General features: G+C 41.9%; 1 protein-coding gene and 1 long non-coding RNA gene across 7 annotated transcripts in view; one reads left to right on the forward strand and one right to left on the reverse strand.

Annotated features, from left to right (window-relative positions):
• Window positions 1–14,682, reverse strand: part of CSMD1 (CUB and Sushi multiple domains 1) — a 1,327,842-nt gene that overhangs the window by 571,610 nt on the left and 741,550 nt on the right. The window lies entirely within an intron of this gene.
• LOC105075969 (uncharacterized) overlaps window positions 1–14,682 on the forward strand; it is a 114,150-nt gene that overhangs the window by 98,706 nt on the left and 762 nt on the right. For all 6 annotated transcript variants that reach the window (XR_006728024.2, XR_012502465.1, XR_006728021.2 and 3 more), the window contains 2 exons: window positions 1,823–2,012; window positions 12,973–13,029. This is a non-coding gene — a long non-coding RNA (uncharacterized LOC105075969). The remainder of the gene's footprint in view (window positions 1–1,822; window positions 2,013–12,972; window positions 13,030–14,682) is intronic.

Raw genomic sequence — 14,682 nt, forward strand, 5'->3', positions numbered from 1 at the left:
GTGGTTCTGGCTTACTGGTTTCATGCATTTATTGCTGATTAACTGGATCGCATGTTGTTTTATTCATTATCAAGTTGATAGAACTGATCAGTCCTGTTATTTCTATAGCAATGTTGCATTGTTAAATATTAATCACATGGACTGTGTGTGAATTTCATCAACATGACTTGTACCATCAGAAGCTGAGTTTTAATACCCAGTTGTCATTTTTCATGAGCTATTTCTCCTTGCATGGAATGCTTAAATATTCAGTGTTTGTTGTAGAGGGGTTTCTTGCAGGGAACTGACAGGTATAAAAAGAAATCATAGGCTAACTGATGAGGGGCTACTGGAAAATATTTAGCACTAGGGTGAGAAATTTGTGTGTATTTCAGATTTCATTTTTATCATTATTGACTTTCTCTCTAAATGTTAAGAGCATCATAGGCATATGTAACAACTTAAAGCTTAGTGCTATTAAACATCAATATTTTACAAATTTAAAAGATGTTAATAGTATTCTGTTGAACAAAAAGAAAATGTACTTACTGTAAGAGGGTTTCATGCTGTAGGCAATGAAGCTTGGCTCCATTGGGATTTTGGAGAAGTGTCCAAAATGACTACCGAAATTTTGGTGCCAGCAGATGGAAGGGTAAGGCCTTTACTTCTCCACTGGTCGAGGGGTTCCCTGGGACTCGAGCCCCCCCACCCTCCTCCAGGCTGCACCTCCATGCAGGGCTGGGGTGGGATGTGAAAAAGATTCATGGTTTGGCATCAGGTGGGGATGCTGGCAGAGGGCAGGGAGCTGCCCACCACTGCCAGGGTCCTGGGGGTGTCCTGCTAAAGCCTAAAGCCAGAACTGCATTGCTGGGAAATGAAAAGGCAGCTTCTTCCTTGTACGACTGATAGTAATTAGACACCTGATATTGACCTTGATGCTGACCTTCATCTCTACGCAAGCCTGCTTACAGAACAGAGAAAAAAACACTAGGAGTTCCTTGAGGGCACAACAAAATATTGACTAGAAGTTGCTCAACATGCGGTCAAAGAATTTAGCTGATAAATTTGTGTGTAGGTTGATGTGTAAACAATGATGATAAAACTAAAAGAACTGGTTCCCAAATCTGTGGTTTCCAATTAGAAGACCCATCTGGCTCTAGTCCGTCTGCACCAAGGCTGGCAGCCGAGCGCAGGGAGCTGGGGCTGCCTGAGGGTCAGCGTGAGAACAAAGGGGGCAGTTTTCTCTCTCTGAGGAGTTGGTGAGTCGGCTGCCAGTGTTCAGTTCTGTGCTCGTCAGTGAAAGTTTTCAGGGTCTCAGTACAAGTGTGTTACTTGCCTGTAGCAATATTGCATGAAATATTGAGCCCCCATTAGGCTGTGGCTCTGCAGGGAAGCGTCTGCTCTTTTGCTTTGTCATGGTTACAAAGTTAATGTTTCTCTACCACTGTAACAATGCATTATTGAACACATCATAAAATTTCTTCCTTTGCATGTAATTAACATTTTCAATACTTCTGTTTTTCACTTAACACTACAGTCCCCAGTAGGAATAAATTCTTCAATCAATCAGACTAGGTTCACTAATAATAAAATATAATGCTAAATGGAATATTCTTTTAAGAAGACATTCTGTTACTCTTTCAGGAAAAGCAGAAACACCGAGGCAATCTTACGTTCACAACAGATGCTGAACAACAGCCAGCCAGGAAAAAAAACCAAAACATGATTTCTTCTTTTGATCACAGAGCACTCAGCGCAAGAGCATTAACCTATATCGTGAGATGTCCTTTTAATATTTAAGCTTTTTCAAATATATGCTTTCATTTTTTTTTTAAATCTATAGGAAGAAGGGAAAGCCCCAAAGTTGTTTAAGAAGACAACTTTAAAGCTGAAATCCTGCTATTTGAAAGAAGAACCTGATGGATAGTTTCTGTTCTAAGGCTGACTGGTACTGGACTGAACTTCCTCCCCCAGTCCTCATGCCCGGAATGGCAAGCTTCCTTCCGAAGCCCCAACGCCATGTCATGCACAGGGTAAGGATATGACACGTACATCTGAACTGAGTGAGTGGGAAGGGGCGGTGGGTGGGTGATGGCAACTTAAAGAAGTCTATACAGAATGCCACCCTTCCCTCCACTTGCGGGATCTTAACCACTGGCACAGCAAGGGCTGCACGAAGGTCCTAGAATAAGTGACTAAAAGTGATAATACATCCAAATTAAACTTATGACCAAAGATGATAGAAATAATCACACAAAACCTCCGGGGGAGATAGCTGAGAAAATGTTTAAGGGAAAAGAAAGTTTGTAGCCTTTTTCTGTGCTGTATTTAGTCTGTGTTACATACAAAATAGCCCAGCCACCCAGGCTGCAGCTGGAGGGCCCTGCTGCTCTTCAGCAGCACCCGGATTTCTGGGTCGAGGCCTCCAAGAATGTGAGGAAAGGTAAGGGGGCCAGCCAAGAGACATGAAGGAGCCTGGCTCCTGCAGTCTGCCCCCCGGGGGCTTCAGCAGCTCTGCCCCGTCTACTGCTCTATTCAAGGACCTCCCCAAACTGGGCGGGCAGTGGGCACAATCCCCACCCCGCGCTCAGCACGTGCCTCCCGCACCCCACTGCCAGCCCCTCCGGTGGCTTCCCTAGGCCTCTCCCAACCTTAGCTGGGAGTCGGCTTTGGGAAGAGAAACCAGAAACTTGTGCTATCGCACCACCTGCTGGAAGACGGAAGAAAGGCTGCTAATTACCGGACTGTTAGACTCAAAGTCTTACCTAAATCGAAAGGTACTGGCTTCAAATGCAGCAGCGGCGGAACACCTCATCACACAGCGTGAATAAATTACAGTAATAGGGCATCACAAAAAGGAAATGGGTTTTCCAGCCACTGACCCCAGAGACTTGAGTAGTAACTGATAAAGAATTCAAACTAGCTGTTATGAAGAAATTAAGTGAACTACAGGAAAACGGAAATTCAATGCTCTCAGTAATAATGAACAGAAAAAGTACTTCTATCAAAGAGCCTGAAATTCTAAAAAAGAACCAAATTCTAGACATGAAGAACTCAAAAATGAGATGAAAAATGCATGAGAAAGCACTGGAAATAGGGCAGATAAGATGGAAGAGAGAATAAGTGATCTGGAAGACAAAAATTTAGAAATGATTCAGGTGGAAAAGTAGAGATGTTTTAAAAGTGAAGAAACTCTGGGACAGTTAGAGTAACTGGGTAGGTAGCCCAGGAGGAGGGGTGGAGCAGAGAGTTTATTTAAAGAAATAACAGCTGAGAACTTCGGAAAATCACAGAAGTCAACAAAGCTAACAGTACACCTTATCTCAATGCAAAAAGACCTCTAAGACACAGTATAAAAATTGTAAAGGCAGTGCAGGAAAACAAGAACATAACTGACAAGAAACCCACCCCCCACATTATGCTGTCGGCAGAAACTGTAAGCTAGGGGCGAGTGGCATAACATATTTACAGTATTGAAAGATGACCTTTGCCAGCCAGGAATACTATCCGGCAAAGTTGTCATCCAGATACATGGAGGAGAATTTAACGGCTTCCCCAGACAGACAATCAAAGCTGAGGGAGGTCACCCCCACTAGACCTGCCTTTGAAGAAAGGTTGAAAGGAGCTCTTCAATTTGAACAAAAAGCCAAAAGTATAAAAACACTGGATAAGGTGGTAAATAGTCAGAATGTTTGAATAGTGCATTAAACAATTACAGCATTAAGGTTAAAGAGAAGGAACATTATAACCATACTACAATTTGGTAACAAATTCACAGCATAAAAGAATAATTTGTGGCCTCAAAGATATGAACAAGAAACAAACGTTATAATAAAATGACAAAGGGGTCAATACATCGAGATGTAACACATGTAAATACATATGTTCCCAACACCAGAGCAAAGAAATACAGAGCAACAAATAAGATCTCAAGGGAGAACCAGGCGACAATACAACAATAGTAGAGGACTTCAGCACCTTACTGTCAGCAATAAGGATTGTCCAGAGAGAATAATCAACAAGAAAATGATGGACTTGAAAGTATACTTGAGAACAGATGGCGTTAACAGGCATAATAGAACATTCTGCCCAACAGCAGCAGACTACACGGTCTTCTTGAGTGTGCACAGAACGTTCTCCAGGACAGAAAACAAATCTGAGCAAATTCAAGGAAACTGAAATCATTGCAACTATTTCTCTAGCCATGCTGAGCTTATCCGTCGTTCCAGTGTCAGCATGTATGCTGCCGACGTGCACACCCAGTTATTTTTTTTAAGTCAACAGGAAGCAAGTAAGCAGATGCACAAATATGTGTAAACTAACCAACAGGTCAAAGAAGAAATCAAACAGAAATACAGTTAATTTGAAATGAATGAAACTGGAACTACAACATCAAATCTTGTGGGATGCAGCAAAAATTAGTTCAGAGAAGAAAGTTTGTAACAATAAATACATGTATTAAGAAATTAGATTTCAAACAAACAGCCTAACTTCACACTTGAAGGAAGGAAATAATAATCCAATCAACCAGAAAAATAGGATCAGCAAAATTCTTGGAAAAGGTAAAATTGGCCAGCCTTTTTTAAAGAAAAAAGGAAAAGGCTCAGACAAAATACATTACACTGATGCTACAGAAATACACAGGATTCAGAAAAATCCCAGAGTCAGCCCAACTGCTGGACCTAACCCACAATTTCAGTGAAGCTGCAGAATATAAAATCAACATACAGGAATCAACTGCATTCCGTTACACTAATGATGAAACATCTGAAAAATAAATAATGAAAACTATCCCATTCCTGGTATTATCAAAGCCTAAGCAAGGAAGTGAAAAAACTGTACCATGAGAACTATTACAGGACTTTAATTTCTTTCAGCAAAGACACGGCAAATGAAAAGACATCCCATGTTCATGGACTGTAATAATTACTACTGTCCGAACGTCCATACCATGCAAGTTCATCTACACGTGTTGCTCAACCCCCCTCAAAATGTCAAGAAGCATTCTTTCCAGAAACAGAATCAGCAATTCTAAAATTTACATGGAACCACAAAAGAACAGCCAAAGCCATCCGGCGGGGAAAAAAGAGCAAAGGCATCAGCTTCCTGATTTCAAACTACTACAGTCCATGCTAGTAAAAGCAGCGTGGTATGGGCACAAACACACACACACAGCCCAGTGGAACAGAACAGAGAGCCCGAATGAAATCCTGGCATACACGGTCATTTAGTATTTGACAAGGGAGCCAAGAGAGTCCAACAGGAAAAGGGTAGTCCCTTCAGCAGATGGTGCTGAAAAAACGGGGAAAAAAAACTGCGGAACAGTGAAGTTGGATCCCTATCCCACACTACTCACAAAAAGCATCTTAAACATAACATTTGATTAGATGAAAAGCACCTGGAAGGAATCATAAGGAAGGAGCTGCTTGACACTGGCCCTGGCAATGCACCAAAAGCGCAAGTCAACAAAATGGGACAACAAGCTCACAAGCTTCTGCACAGCAAAAGACACAGGTAACAAAAAGCCAGCTTACAAGACGGAGGAAGTTTCTGAAAACCATGTATTATCATTAACTACCATATATAAGGGCTCATATCCAAAATATATCTGGAACTCATTAAACTTAAAAACAAAAAATTTAGTTAAAAAATGGGCAGAAGAGCTAACTAGACATTTTCCCCGAGGACACCAAGGTGACCAACAGGCAGATGAAAATATACCCAACCGCATTAATCGTAAGAAAATGCACATTAGAACCATGCACTCTCGCCTCGCAGAATGACTGTCATGGAGACAGCGAGCCAGCGGCGCTGGTGGGGTGCGGTGGATGCCTGGCAGGCCGCTTACATTCCCAGCAGTGAACAGACGTTCTCTCTTTCACTTTGGAAAACTAAATAGAGGTTTTCAAAAAATTAAAAATAGATCTACCACACCTTCCAGAAACGGATCTTCCAGGTATGGACCCAAAGGAAATAAAAACAGGATTTCAAAGAGAGATCCGTACTCCGGTGTCACTGCAGTGCTCATTGCAGTAGCCGAGACCAGGAAGCAACCTAAATGCCCAGCGAGACATGGACGGATAAAGAAGATGTGGACACACGATGGGGTAGTACTCAGCCACGAGAAGGAAGGATATCCCAGCATTTGCAGCAGCAGGGATGGACTTTGAGCACAGTATGCAGAGTGAGACGTCAGAGAAAGACAAGCACTGTGCAACTTATATGTGGAATCTAAAAACGTCACATTTGTTAAAACAACAACAACAACAACAACAAAACAGCGTGTCAGACAATGGGTACCAGGGTATGGAGGGAGCAAGGAGACAGGGCTGATGCGGTTTAAGGGCACCAACTTACAAGAGCTGCAACAGAGACCCAGCGTGCAGCCTAACAAGCACAGACAACAGCGCTGTATTTTAATGGTGTGACGCCACAGTTGTCACTGTGGTGCTAGTCACTGATGTATAAAGGATCACAGTAACATGCTGTACACCTTAAATTTACAGTTATACGTCAAACATACTCACTGAGATGTATAGTCAATGAAAAATATATTTTCACTTATATTTCATATAGTTAATGAAAAAATTTAAATTTTAAGAAAAAAGGCAGTTAAGAGAATGATGCATGAATAGGGAATATCAATAAATTATAGACAGAAACTAATAGAAAATCTGGACCTACAAATTAGGACATGAAACACCCATCAGAAGTGCTCAACAGGAGGTTTAAACAGGTGAAAAAAAGTCAAAGTTGCATGTAGGGCAACTGAAGCTATCAAGTCTGAGTAGCAAAAATTTATATATATGTATGTATATGTATAGGAAGCAATGAACAGAGCCTATGGGACACCATCACATTTACCTAAATAGTTACGTTTATCAGAAATCTTTATTTTTCACATGGATTTGTGTTAACATGAGGTGTCTTTTTGTTTCAAACTGTAGAAGTTTCTTTAGCGTTTCTTTTTAGGGGACTCTCTCCTGGTAATGAAACCCCTCGGGTTGCTTTCATCTAGAAGGTCAGTTCCACAATGCATCTGTGACTGACGGTCAGTGCGCATGTGCATTATGGAAGTCTCTGAATGAAAAGAGAAAAGGGAAGCAAAAAAATTGAAGAAATAATGGCCAAAACGTCACAAGTGTGATGAAAAATGTAAACATATACATCCTAGAAAGGTAAATTCAAAGAGATCTGTAAAAAGACAGGAGCAACCCGTCTCATACAAAGATCTTCAATTATGTTAACATAAATCATGGAAGCCAGAAGGCAGTGGGATGATAAATTTATAGTGCAGAAAAGAAAAAAAAAACACAAGAAAAACAGCTACCAAATATGAATTCTGTAACTGTGAAACTGATCTTCCAAAATGCAGGCGAAATTGAGACACTCGCAGATAAAAGCAAGCCGAGGGATTTCATTACCAGGAGAGAGTCCCCTGAAAAGAAACGCTAAAGAAACTTCTACAGTTTGAACAAAAAAGACATGTTAACACAAAAGCCATATGAAAAAAATAAAGATGTCTGGTAAAGGCAACTATATTGGTGAATTCTAAAAGCTAGATTTATTTTTATTTTTAAACTCTTTTTTTCTTTTTTTAAATATGATTTAAAAATGTAAATGTATGAAATTGTAAGTCAGTATGAACAGGCATGTAACACATACAGCTATGGCCTACAACATAACCACACGAGGAGGGGCCAGCACTGTACCAGTGCAGAGGGAATGCATCTTATTGCAGCTAAGTTGGTATAAATTTAAACAAGATTGGTATAATTTAAGATTTCACTGTAATTACCAGAATAATTACTAAGAACTAAAAATACATACAGGTAAGAAAATCAGGAGGGCATCAGAACAGTGCACTAGAAAAGTGTCTCACAGGACAAAAGGCAGTAGTGATGAAACCGAGGGACACAAAAGAAAAAAAAGAGAATAAAAAATAAAGTCCTGCATTATCTGTAACACTTTAAATGTACATGGATTTAGTTCATCAAATGAAAGAGAATGGGAAAAAAATTATCTAGTACATGCTATTTTTAAGAGACTCACTTCAGACCTAAACACACCACCAGGATGAAAGTAAAAACATGGAAAAAAGGTGCACCATGAAAATAGAAATCAAAAGAGTAGGACTGACAGAATCTCTTCTGCTATTAGTTCAAAGTCAAAAAATCATAAAGAGCATTATTTGTTGATAAAAGGATCAGTTCATCATAAAACAATTATAAACCTCTGCCAACCAAAAGTCGAACCCCAAAATATATAAAGCAAACAAAGGGTGCTATAAAAATAGTTCTGCTTCAACACTGGACTTTCAGTGATACACAAAACGCCTAGGAAGAGCAGCAGTCGGGAGAGAACGGACTTGGACAGCACTGTGCTCCGACCAGCCCTGGAAGATGCCGCCCAGCAACAGCAGCACATTCGTCCTTCTCGAGGGCGCCTGCAACACTGGGCGTTTCCACACGTTAGGCTTTGAAACAGCTACCAATAGATTTTTTAAAGTGCTGATCCTGAAACGACAAAAAGCATTCCTACAACCACAGTGTAATAAAGTTAAATTAATTAACAGAAGGAAAACTGGAAGCTAAGCTACCTCCTCTAAAATAGCCACTAATAAAGGGCAAATTACTAGGGAAATTAGAAAATACTGTGGCACAAATGAAATAAAAATACAACCTCCCAAAACTTACAGGGTGCAGCAAAAGCAGGGCTCAGAAAGCTGAGAGTGTAAATCACTCAATTAAAAAAGGAAGGAAGATTTTAAATGAAAAACCTAAGTGTGCACCTGATAGAACTATAACTAAAGCCAGCAGAGGAAAGGAGACGGTGATCAGGTCAGAGAGAAACGTCACAGAAAAACAGAGGAACAGTACAGGGCAACAGGGAAGCACGAGTTAACTCTTTGAAAAGACAAACAAAATTAGCAAGCCTTTGGTTAGGCTAAGAAAAAAAGAAGACACACATAATTACATCAGAAAACTGTGGAAATAATCACCCTTACAGAAATTAAAAGGATTAAAACATCTACCATGAATAATTGTAGCTGACCATGTTAAATAAGCTAGAAGCAGCAGACAAATCCCTAGAAACATACTAGAAGTTACCAAAACCGACTGAAGGAGAAAGAGGAAAAGAACAGAAACCATACAAAAGACTTGTAGCAGAGGAAACCCCAGGACAGATGGCATGGTGGGTGAGCACCACCAAGCCTTTTCAGGATGGTTAAAACTGGTCCTGCGCAAAATCTTCCAAAAACCAGAAGAGGGAAAATGCTTTCCAAGCATCTTCTATGAAGTCAGCTTTTCCTTAATCTAGGAAAACATACTGCAAACTGAACCCAGCGTCACATTTTAAAAGGATTCCACACCGAGTGCCGTCTACCCCAGGAAGGTGTAAGTTATTCATGACAAGAAAACCAGTGACTGGAATGCACCACGTGAAGAGAGTAGGACAAAACGAAAACTACACGGTCATCTCAGCAGAGAAAAGATGTTTAAAAAAATTCAGCACCTTTCGTTATAAAACCACTCAAAAATTAGCAGTAGGAGGGAATTTAGTTAACATGATACACGGCCTTTATGGAAAACTCACGGGTAACATGAAACTTAGTATTGAGGGAAAAAATTTGCAGCCTCTTGCCCTAAAATCAAGACAAAGATGCTCACTTTCTCCACTGCCGTTAAACAATATTCTGGAGGTCCCAGCCAGAGTAATTAAGAAAAAATAATAAAAAGCATCCAAATTAGGAAGAAGTAAGCTATTTTCAGATGAAGTAATTCTACATATGGAATATATGAGTCCCAAAGAATGCACGTACACGAACTGCTAGACCTAATGAGTGAATTCCACAAGGACGGAGGATGCAGGATCAACATTCAGAACCATTTTCTGGCTTCCACACACCAGCGATAAACAATCCAAAAAGACACGTTAAAAGCCAGTTACGTTTACAGTAGTGCCTAAGGAATCAGCATCTACAAATAAATTCAACCGAAGAGATGAAAGACTCGGGTACTGAAAACTAGGAAGAGCTTCTGAAAGGAAGGAGACTTAACGGAACGCGCAGAGACGTTCCGCGTGCACGGACTCGAGGGCCGCGTTAAGAAGGCAGTGGCGCCAAAGCAAGCTGGAGTTTGGCAGTTCAGCCGAAAGATCAACCCAGAATTACGGGGAGACCCAGCAGCTCCACTCTGGGTTTACAGCTAAGTGAAATGACAACACGTCCGCAAAGAAACCTGGCCCTGAATGGTCACAGCAGGACTGTTCCCAGTGAGCCAAATCGTCCAGCAGCTGAGCGGTCCTCCCGCTGGTGGCGCCGGTACCCGGGCGCGTGACTCAGGCATAAGGGGGGGGGGGGGGGGGTCCCGGGACGGATCCACGCTGCACCTTGGATGAACCTTACAGACGTCCCCTCAGCTAAAGAAGCCAGAAACAAATGGGCACAGAGCAAGTGACTTCTTTTATGCGAAATATCCAGACGAGGAGAAACTGCAAAGCAGATGCGAGATGCAGGGAAGTGGGGCAGGCGTGGGGAGGGGGAGGCGAGGCGTTACTAAGGGTGAATGGAGTGCTCCTCTGAGTGATGAAAAGGCTCTGGTACTAAACGGGGTGGTGACAGCACAACACTGAGTGGGCTAAACGTCACTGAACTGTATGCTCTAAAACGTTTAACTGTATATTGTCTGATTTTTACCTCAAGAAGAAAAATTCTACTTGATTTCTAAGCAATAATCATTAATCAGATAAATCAAAATGGAAAATTATTTTGATGTAGTGAAAAAGAACAACATAAAGCAATTCAAAATATAATCCAATCCAACGCAACTCAATGAAAGCTGTATTCAGAGCAATTTAAAGCCTTAGATGAGTTCAATAACGGAAAAAAAAAGTAAAATAACCCTTTAAAACCCTATTAAGCAATTAGAGAAAAAAAATTTAAATTAGATAAAAAGAATTGTTATTTTAAAACTGTGATTACTGCAAGAAACATAAAAAACAGTAAAAAGAGGAACTCAGAATCTGTTTCTTTGGAAAAAATCAATATAGAATAAAATCATGGAACCCAACCAAATACCATTTACGAAAATAAATTCCAAACAGATTCAAGACTTTATGTAAAAAATTATAAATATTTTAAAATAAAAATCAGGATAACATGACTAATAAAGGGATTGCAAAAAATGTCTTCTCCCTAGAGGAAAAGATAAAAAAATTCTTCTAAGTCTAGGAGAAAAGACAGGTTATGTGCACACCTGCTTTGTGCATTATGTATAAACATCACACATGATATAACGCCACATACAAGTATTTCCGAGATGCTCACGTGTAGTGATTACACAGGATGTTTCTATGCACAAGCAGTTTTGTGTAGAGAAGAGACCACAGACGCCAGGAGAGGCAGGCGTGCAGGTGGAGTTTCAGGGCCCACGTGGGAGAAGGCTCCATCTCGAGTGGAGTTTTCCAGCTTCAGGCATCTCTACGTTCGGCCAAGCACACAGACGTTGAGTTGTCAGGCCTGTGCAGAGGTGCCTCGCAAGGGCAGGAAGGGACACCGGGGCCTGAAGAGGCTCCCTGACCTCAGCGCGCGTACCGTGTGATGGCCACGGCTTTTCCAGGCCCCCGGGGCCTTCATAAATGAACATCCGGACCCCTGCTCTTTCTTCCTCCAGGTCCACGGACTGAGTTTCCTAGACGGTTCCCAGAGTGAGGTGCTGCTCAGGCCCCGAGCCTTGGCCTCTTGACCACCGTCTAGGGAAACACCACCCACAGAAACGTGCCCAGTTGGGGCCCAGTCTCAAGGCAGAAGGGGCCGAGGTGCCTGCTTCTCCTCACTGCAGCCCCAGCACCATCGCCCTGGTGGCCTTCAGTGAGCTGGGGGGGACCCCCACCAGGTTCCTACTGTTGCCTCCCACAGGTGGAGTCTCTTCTCCAGGGAACTCTGGTGGGGGGCTGGGGAGAGGGGGGAACTGCCACCGTTCCCCTGACCGGTGGCCACAGGATGGGAACCCCATGATGAGCTCCTCGCTGCTGTAAGAAGCCCCCAAAGGTACCACTTCCAATGTCGGTTAACACAGGTGGATGCAAGCAATGTGAGTTCTGAGCCCAGCCCAGTGAGTGTGTCCACAGTGAAGCAAGTGCCAGAGAATGAGTGACATAAGTCAACACAAACAGAACACTCACAACCGGGAAAACGCAAAACAGCCTAATAGAAAAGTCAGCCAAACGTAAATGAATAATAGATGTTTGTGGGGAGCACATTCAAACACGAGAAAAAATGGGATAATGCAAAATAAGGCTCTTCCTCTCTCTGTATGTATATATTTGCTTATCTACTAAATTTATGTAATATGTAAATTACATGGCTTGTATTATATATCATATATATAAATTTACATATTATATATACTTATATCAATAATATATAAATTTTATTATATATAAATATGTAATTTATATGTATTACATAACATACATACAAATTTAGCAGACTGGCCAAAACCTGTGCGAGCCCGTCTGGCAGTAACTAATAAAACGGAGAAACCCCATGGGCCGAGGTGCGTAGGTGCCAGCGGCGGGGCCCCTCTCATGGGAAATACACGAACATGCAGTTACGAAATGTTAGTTACAATGACCAAAACAATTGGAAACAAAGGGAATGCCCTCACACAGACTGAAAGCATGTATCTGGTACGAAGCTGAACAGATGAATCAGAACTGCACGTTTTCTGTGTGTGGCGAGAACACTTAACACGAGATTTACCCCCTCACAGAACTGTCCGCGCGCAGCACGGCGTCACTGAAGGAGGCCGCGGCTGTGCAGCAGGTCTCTGGGGAGCACTCGCCTGGCGCAGATGAAACTGAGGACAGGGTGGCATTTGCTGACTTAGAACGTGGTGGTTAAGAACTCAAGACCAGATCATGGACTCACACCCTGTGCCTTCGGGCAAGTTTTTTAACCTCTCCACGTCTGTCTTCATCTTTTTACAGTGAGTGGAAGCATCATCGCTCAGCTCACAGAGCTGCCGCTGGGACCTGCCAGCACAGGTCAGTCACCCCTGAGGGTGCGCCTGCGAAGGAGCAGACGCCCGATACCCCCACGGCTTTATTTCTGTTGTGAAAAATGTAACTCTCATCCTGAGGCTTTTTGGTTTCAGATAAATGAGAAACAAAAACCCAACACTGCGCTGAACACACATTAACACAAGATTCTGTTCTTTGTATTCAAACTTCAGGTAGAGAGGGACAGGAGAATCACCTGACCTCCACACATCTCAGTATTGCCAGCTGGGAGGTGTGAATTTTAACTCCCTTCTACTTTTAAATATTGTGTAAGAAATACTGAAATAAAACCTTTTCCAGAGTGATGGAGATTGCTTAATATTTGAAATTTATTAAGGAATCCATTTAAGAGACAGTAAATAACACCTCACTGAATTGAGCCGCTCAGTTTGAATGAAGCCTTTCCACTAGACCCGTGAGTTTGCACAGCACCCTCTACCTCTCAGTCCACGGAAACAAAAGTACTGAGTTGCCCACCTCACTAGTTCACAGACTTGGACACTTAGATTCCATCTGAGACAAATGAAAAAGAGGAACTAAAGTTGACTCTTGTCCTACGACGTTATTTTCTATACTTACATCAACAGCCTGTCAGCCAACATCAACCAAATCAATAGAGGATTTGGGGCTTGAACACAGTGTTCTGACATTCCACATGACAACCATGCTACTTCTCCTGCTCTGTTCTGTTCAATATAAATATCTTATCAAGAAATGCAGTGTCCTTTCCTTGACACGAATACAGCGTCCCACGGGGAGAGAAGATAGGAGGGGGTGGGGGTGCTGTGAGTAGGGACGTCAAAACCCTTCAGAACCAAAACTAAGAAAAGGTACTATCAAAATTAGAGTGGAGATATACATTCAAACCGACCAAACTAATATATTATACATATGAAGTTTTTGTATATCAGTTGCATATCAATAGTTAAAATTAATTCTAAAATACGGACACCCAGTTAATTAGTGCCACTTAGAAATAGTACCTGTCCCTGGTTGACTTGAGAGGATTTTGCTGTTGTTTACATGTCTGTACTAGCCAAAGCAGTCTACACGTTCAGTGTAATCCCTATCAAAATCCCACCCCTATCAAAATCCCACTGGCAGCTTTAACAGAAATAGACCAACCCTAAACTTTGTGTGGAACCACAAAAGATCTCAAATAGCCAGAGCAATCTGGAGAAAGAAGAACAAACCTTGAGGCATCATCGCCCTGATTTTAAACTATATTACAAAGCTACAGTAATCAGAGCAGCATGGTATTGGCATAAAAAACAGATACACAGATCAATGGAACAGAATAGAGAGCCCAGAAATAAACCCATGCATATGTGGTCAATTACTTCATAACAAAGGAGCCAAGGATACACAATGAGAAAAGGACAGTCTCTTCCCACCACTCCGTCTCCCTGCCTGTACGCTCCCTGGTTACACCCTGCTCTACTTGTAACAGAAGAACAAACCTGGCTCCATGTTGGATCTATTCCTTCAGCTCTAACCTCTGTGCTCTGTTGCCTGTGCTGAGTCACGCGGGCTCTGCACCTTTTGTAAGGCACGTTGCCTATAGCCTGAAATACGCATGACAGCCCTTTCTCAGGGCTTTGCCTCCCAGGCTTCACCTTTAAAGGCATAACACTTTTC

Source organism: Camelus bactrianus, chromosome 26 (genome assembly GCF_048773025.1).
Source record: "Camelus bactrianus isolate YW-2024 breed Bactrian camel chromosome 26, ASM4877302v1, whole genome shotgun sequence".
NCBI classification, from domain to species: Eukaryota; Metazoa; Chordata; class Mammalia; order Artiodactyla; family Camelidae; genus Camelus; species Camelus bactrianus.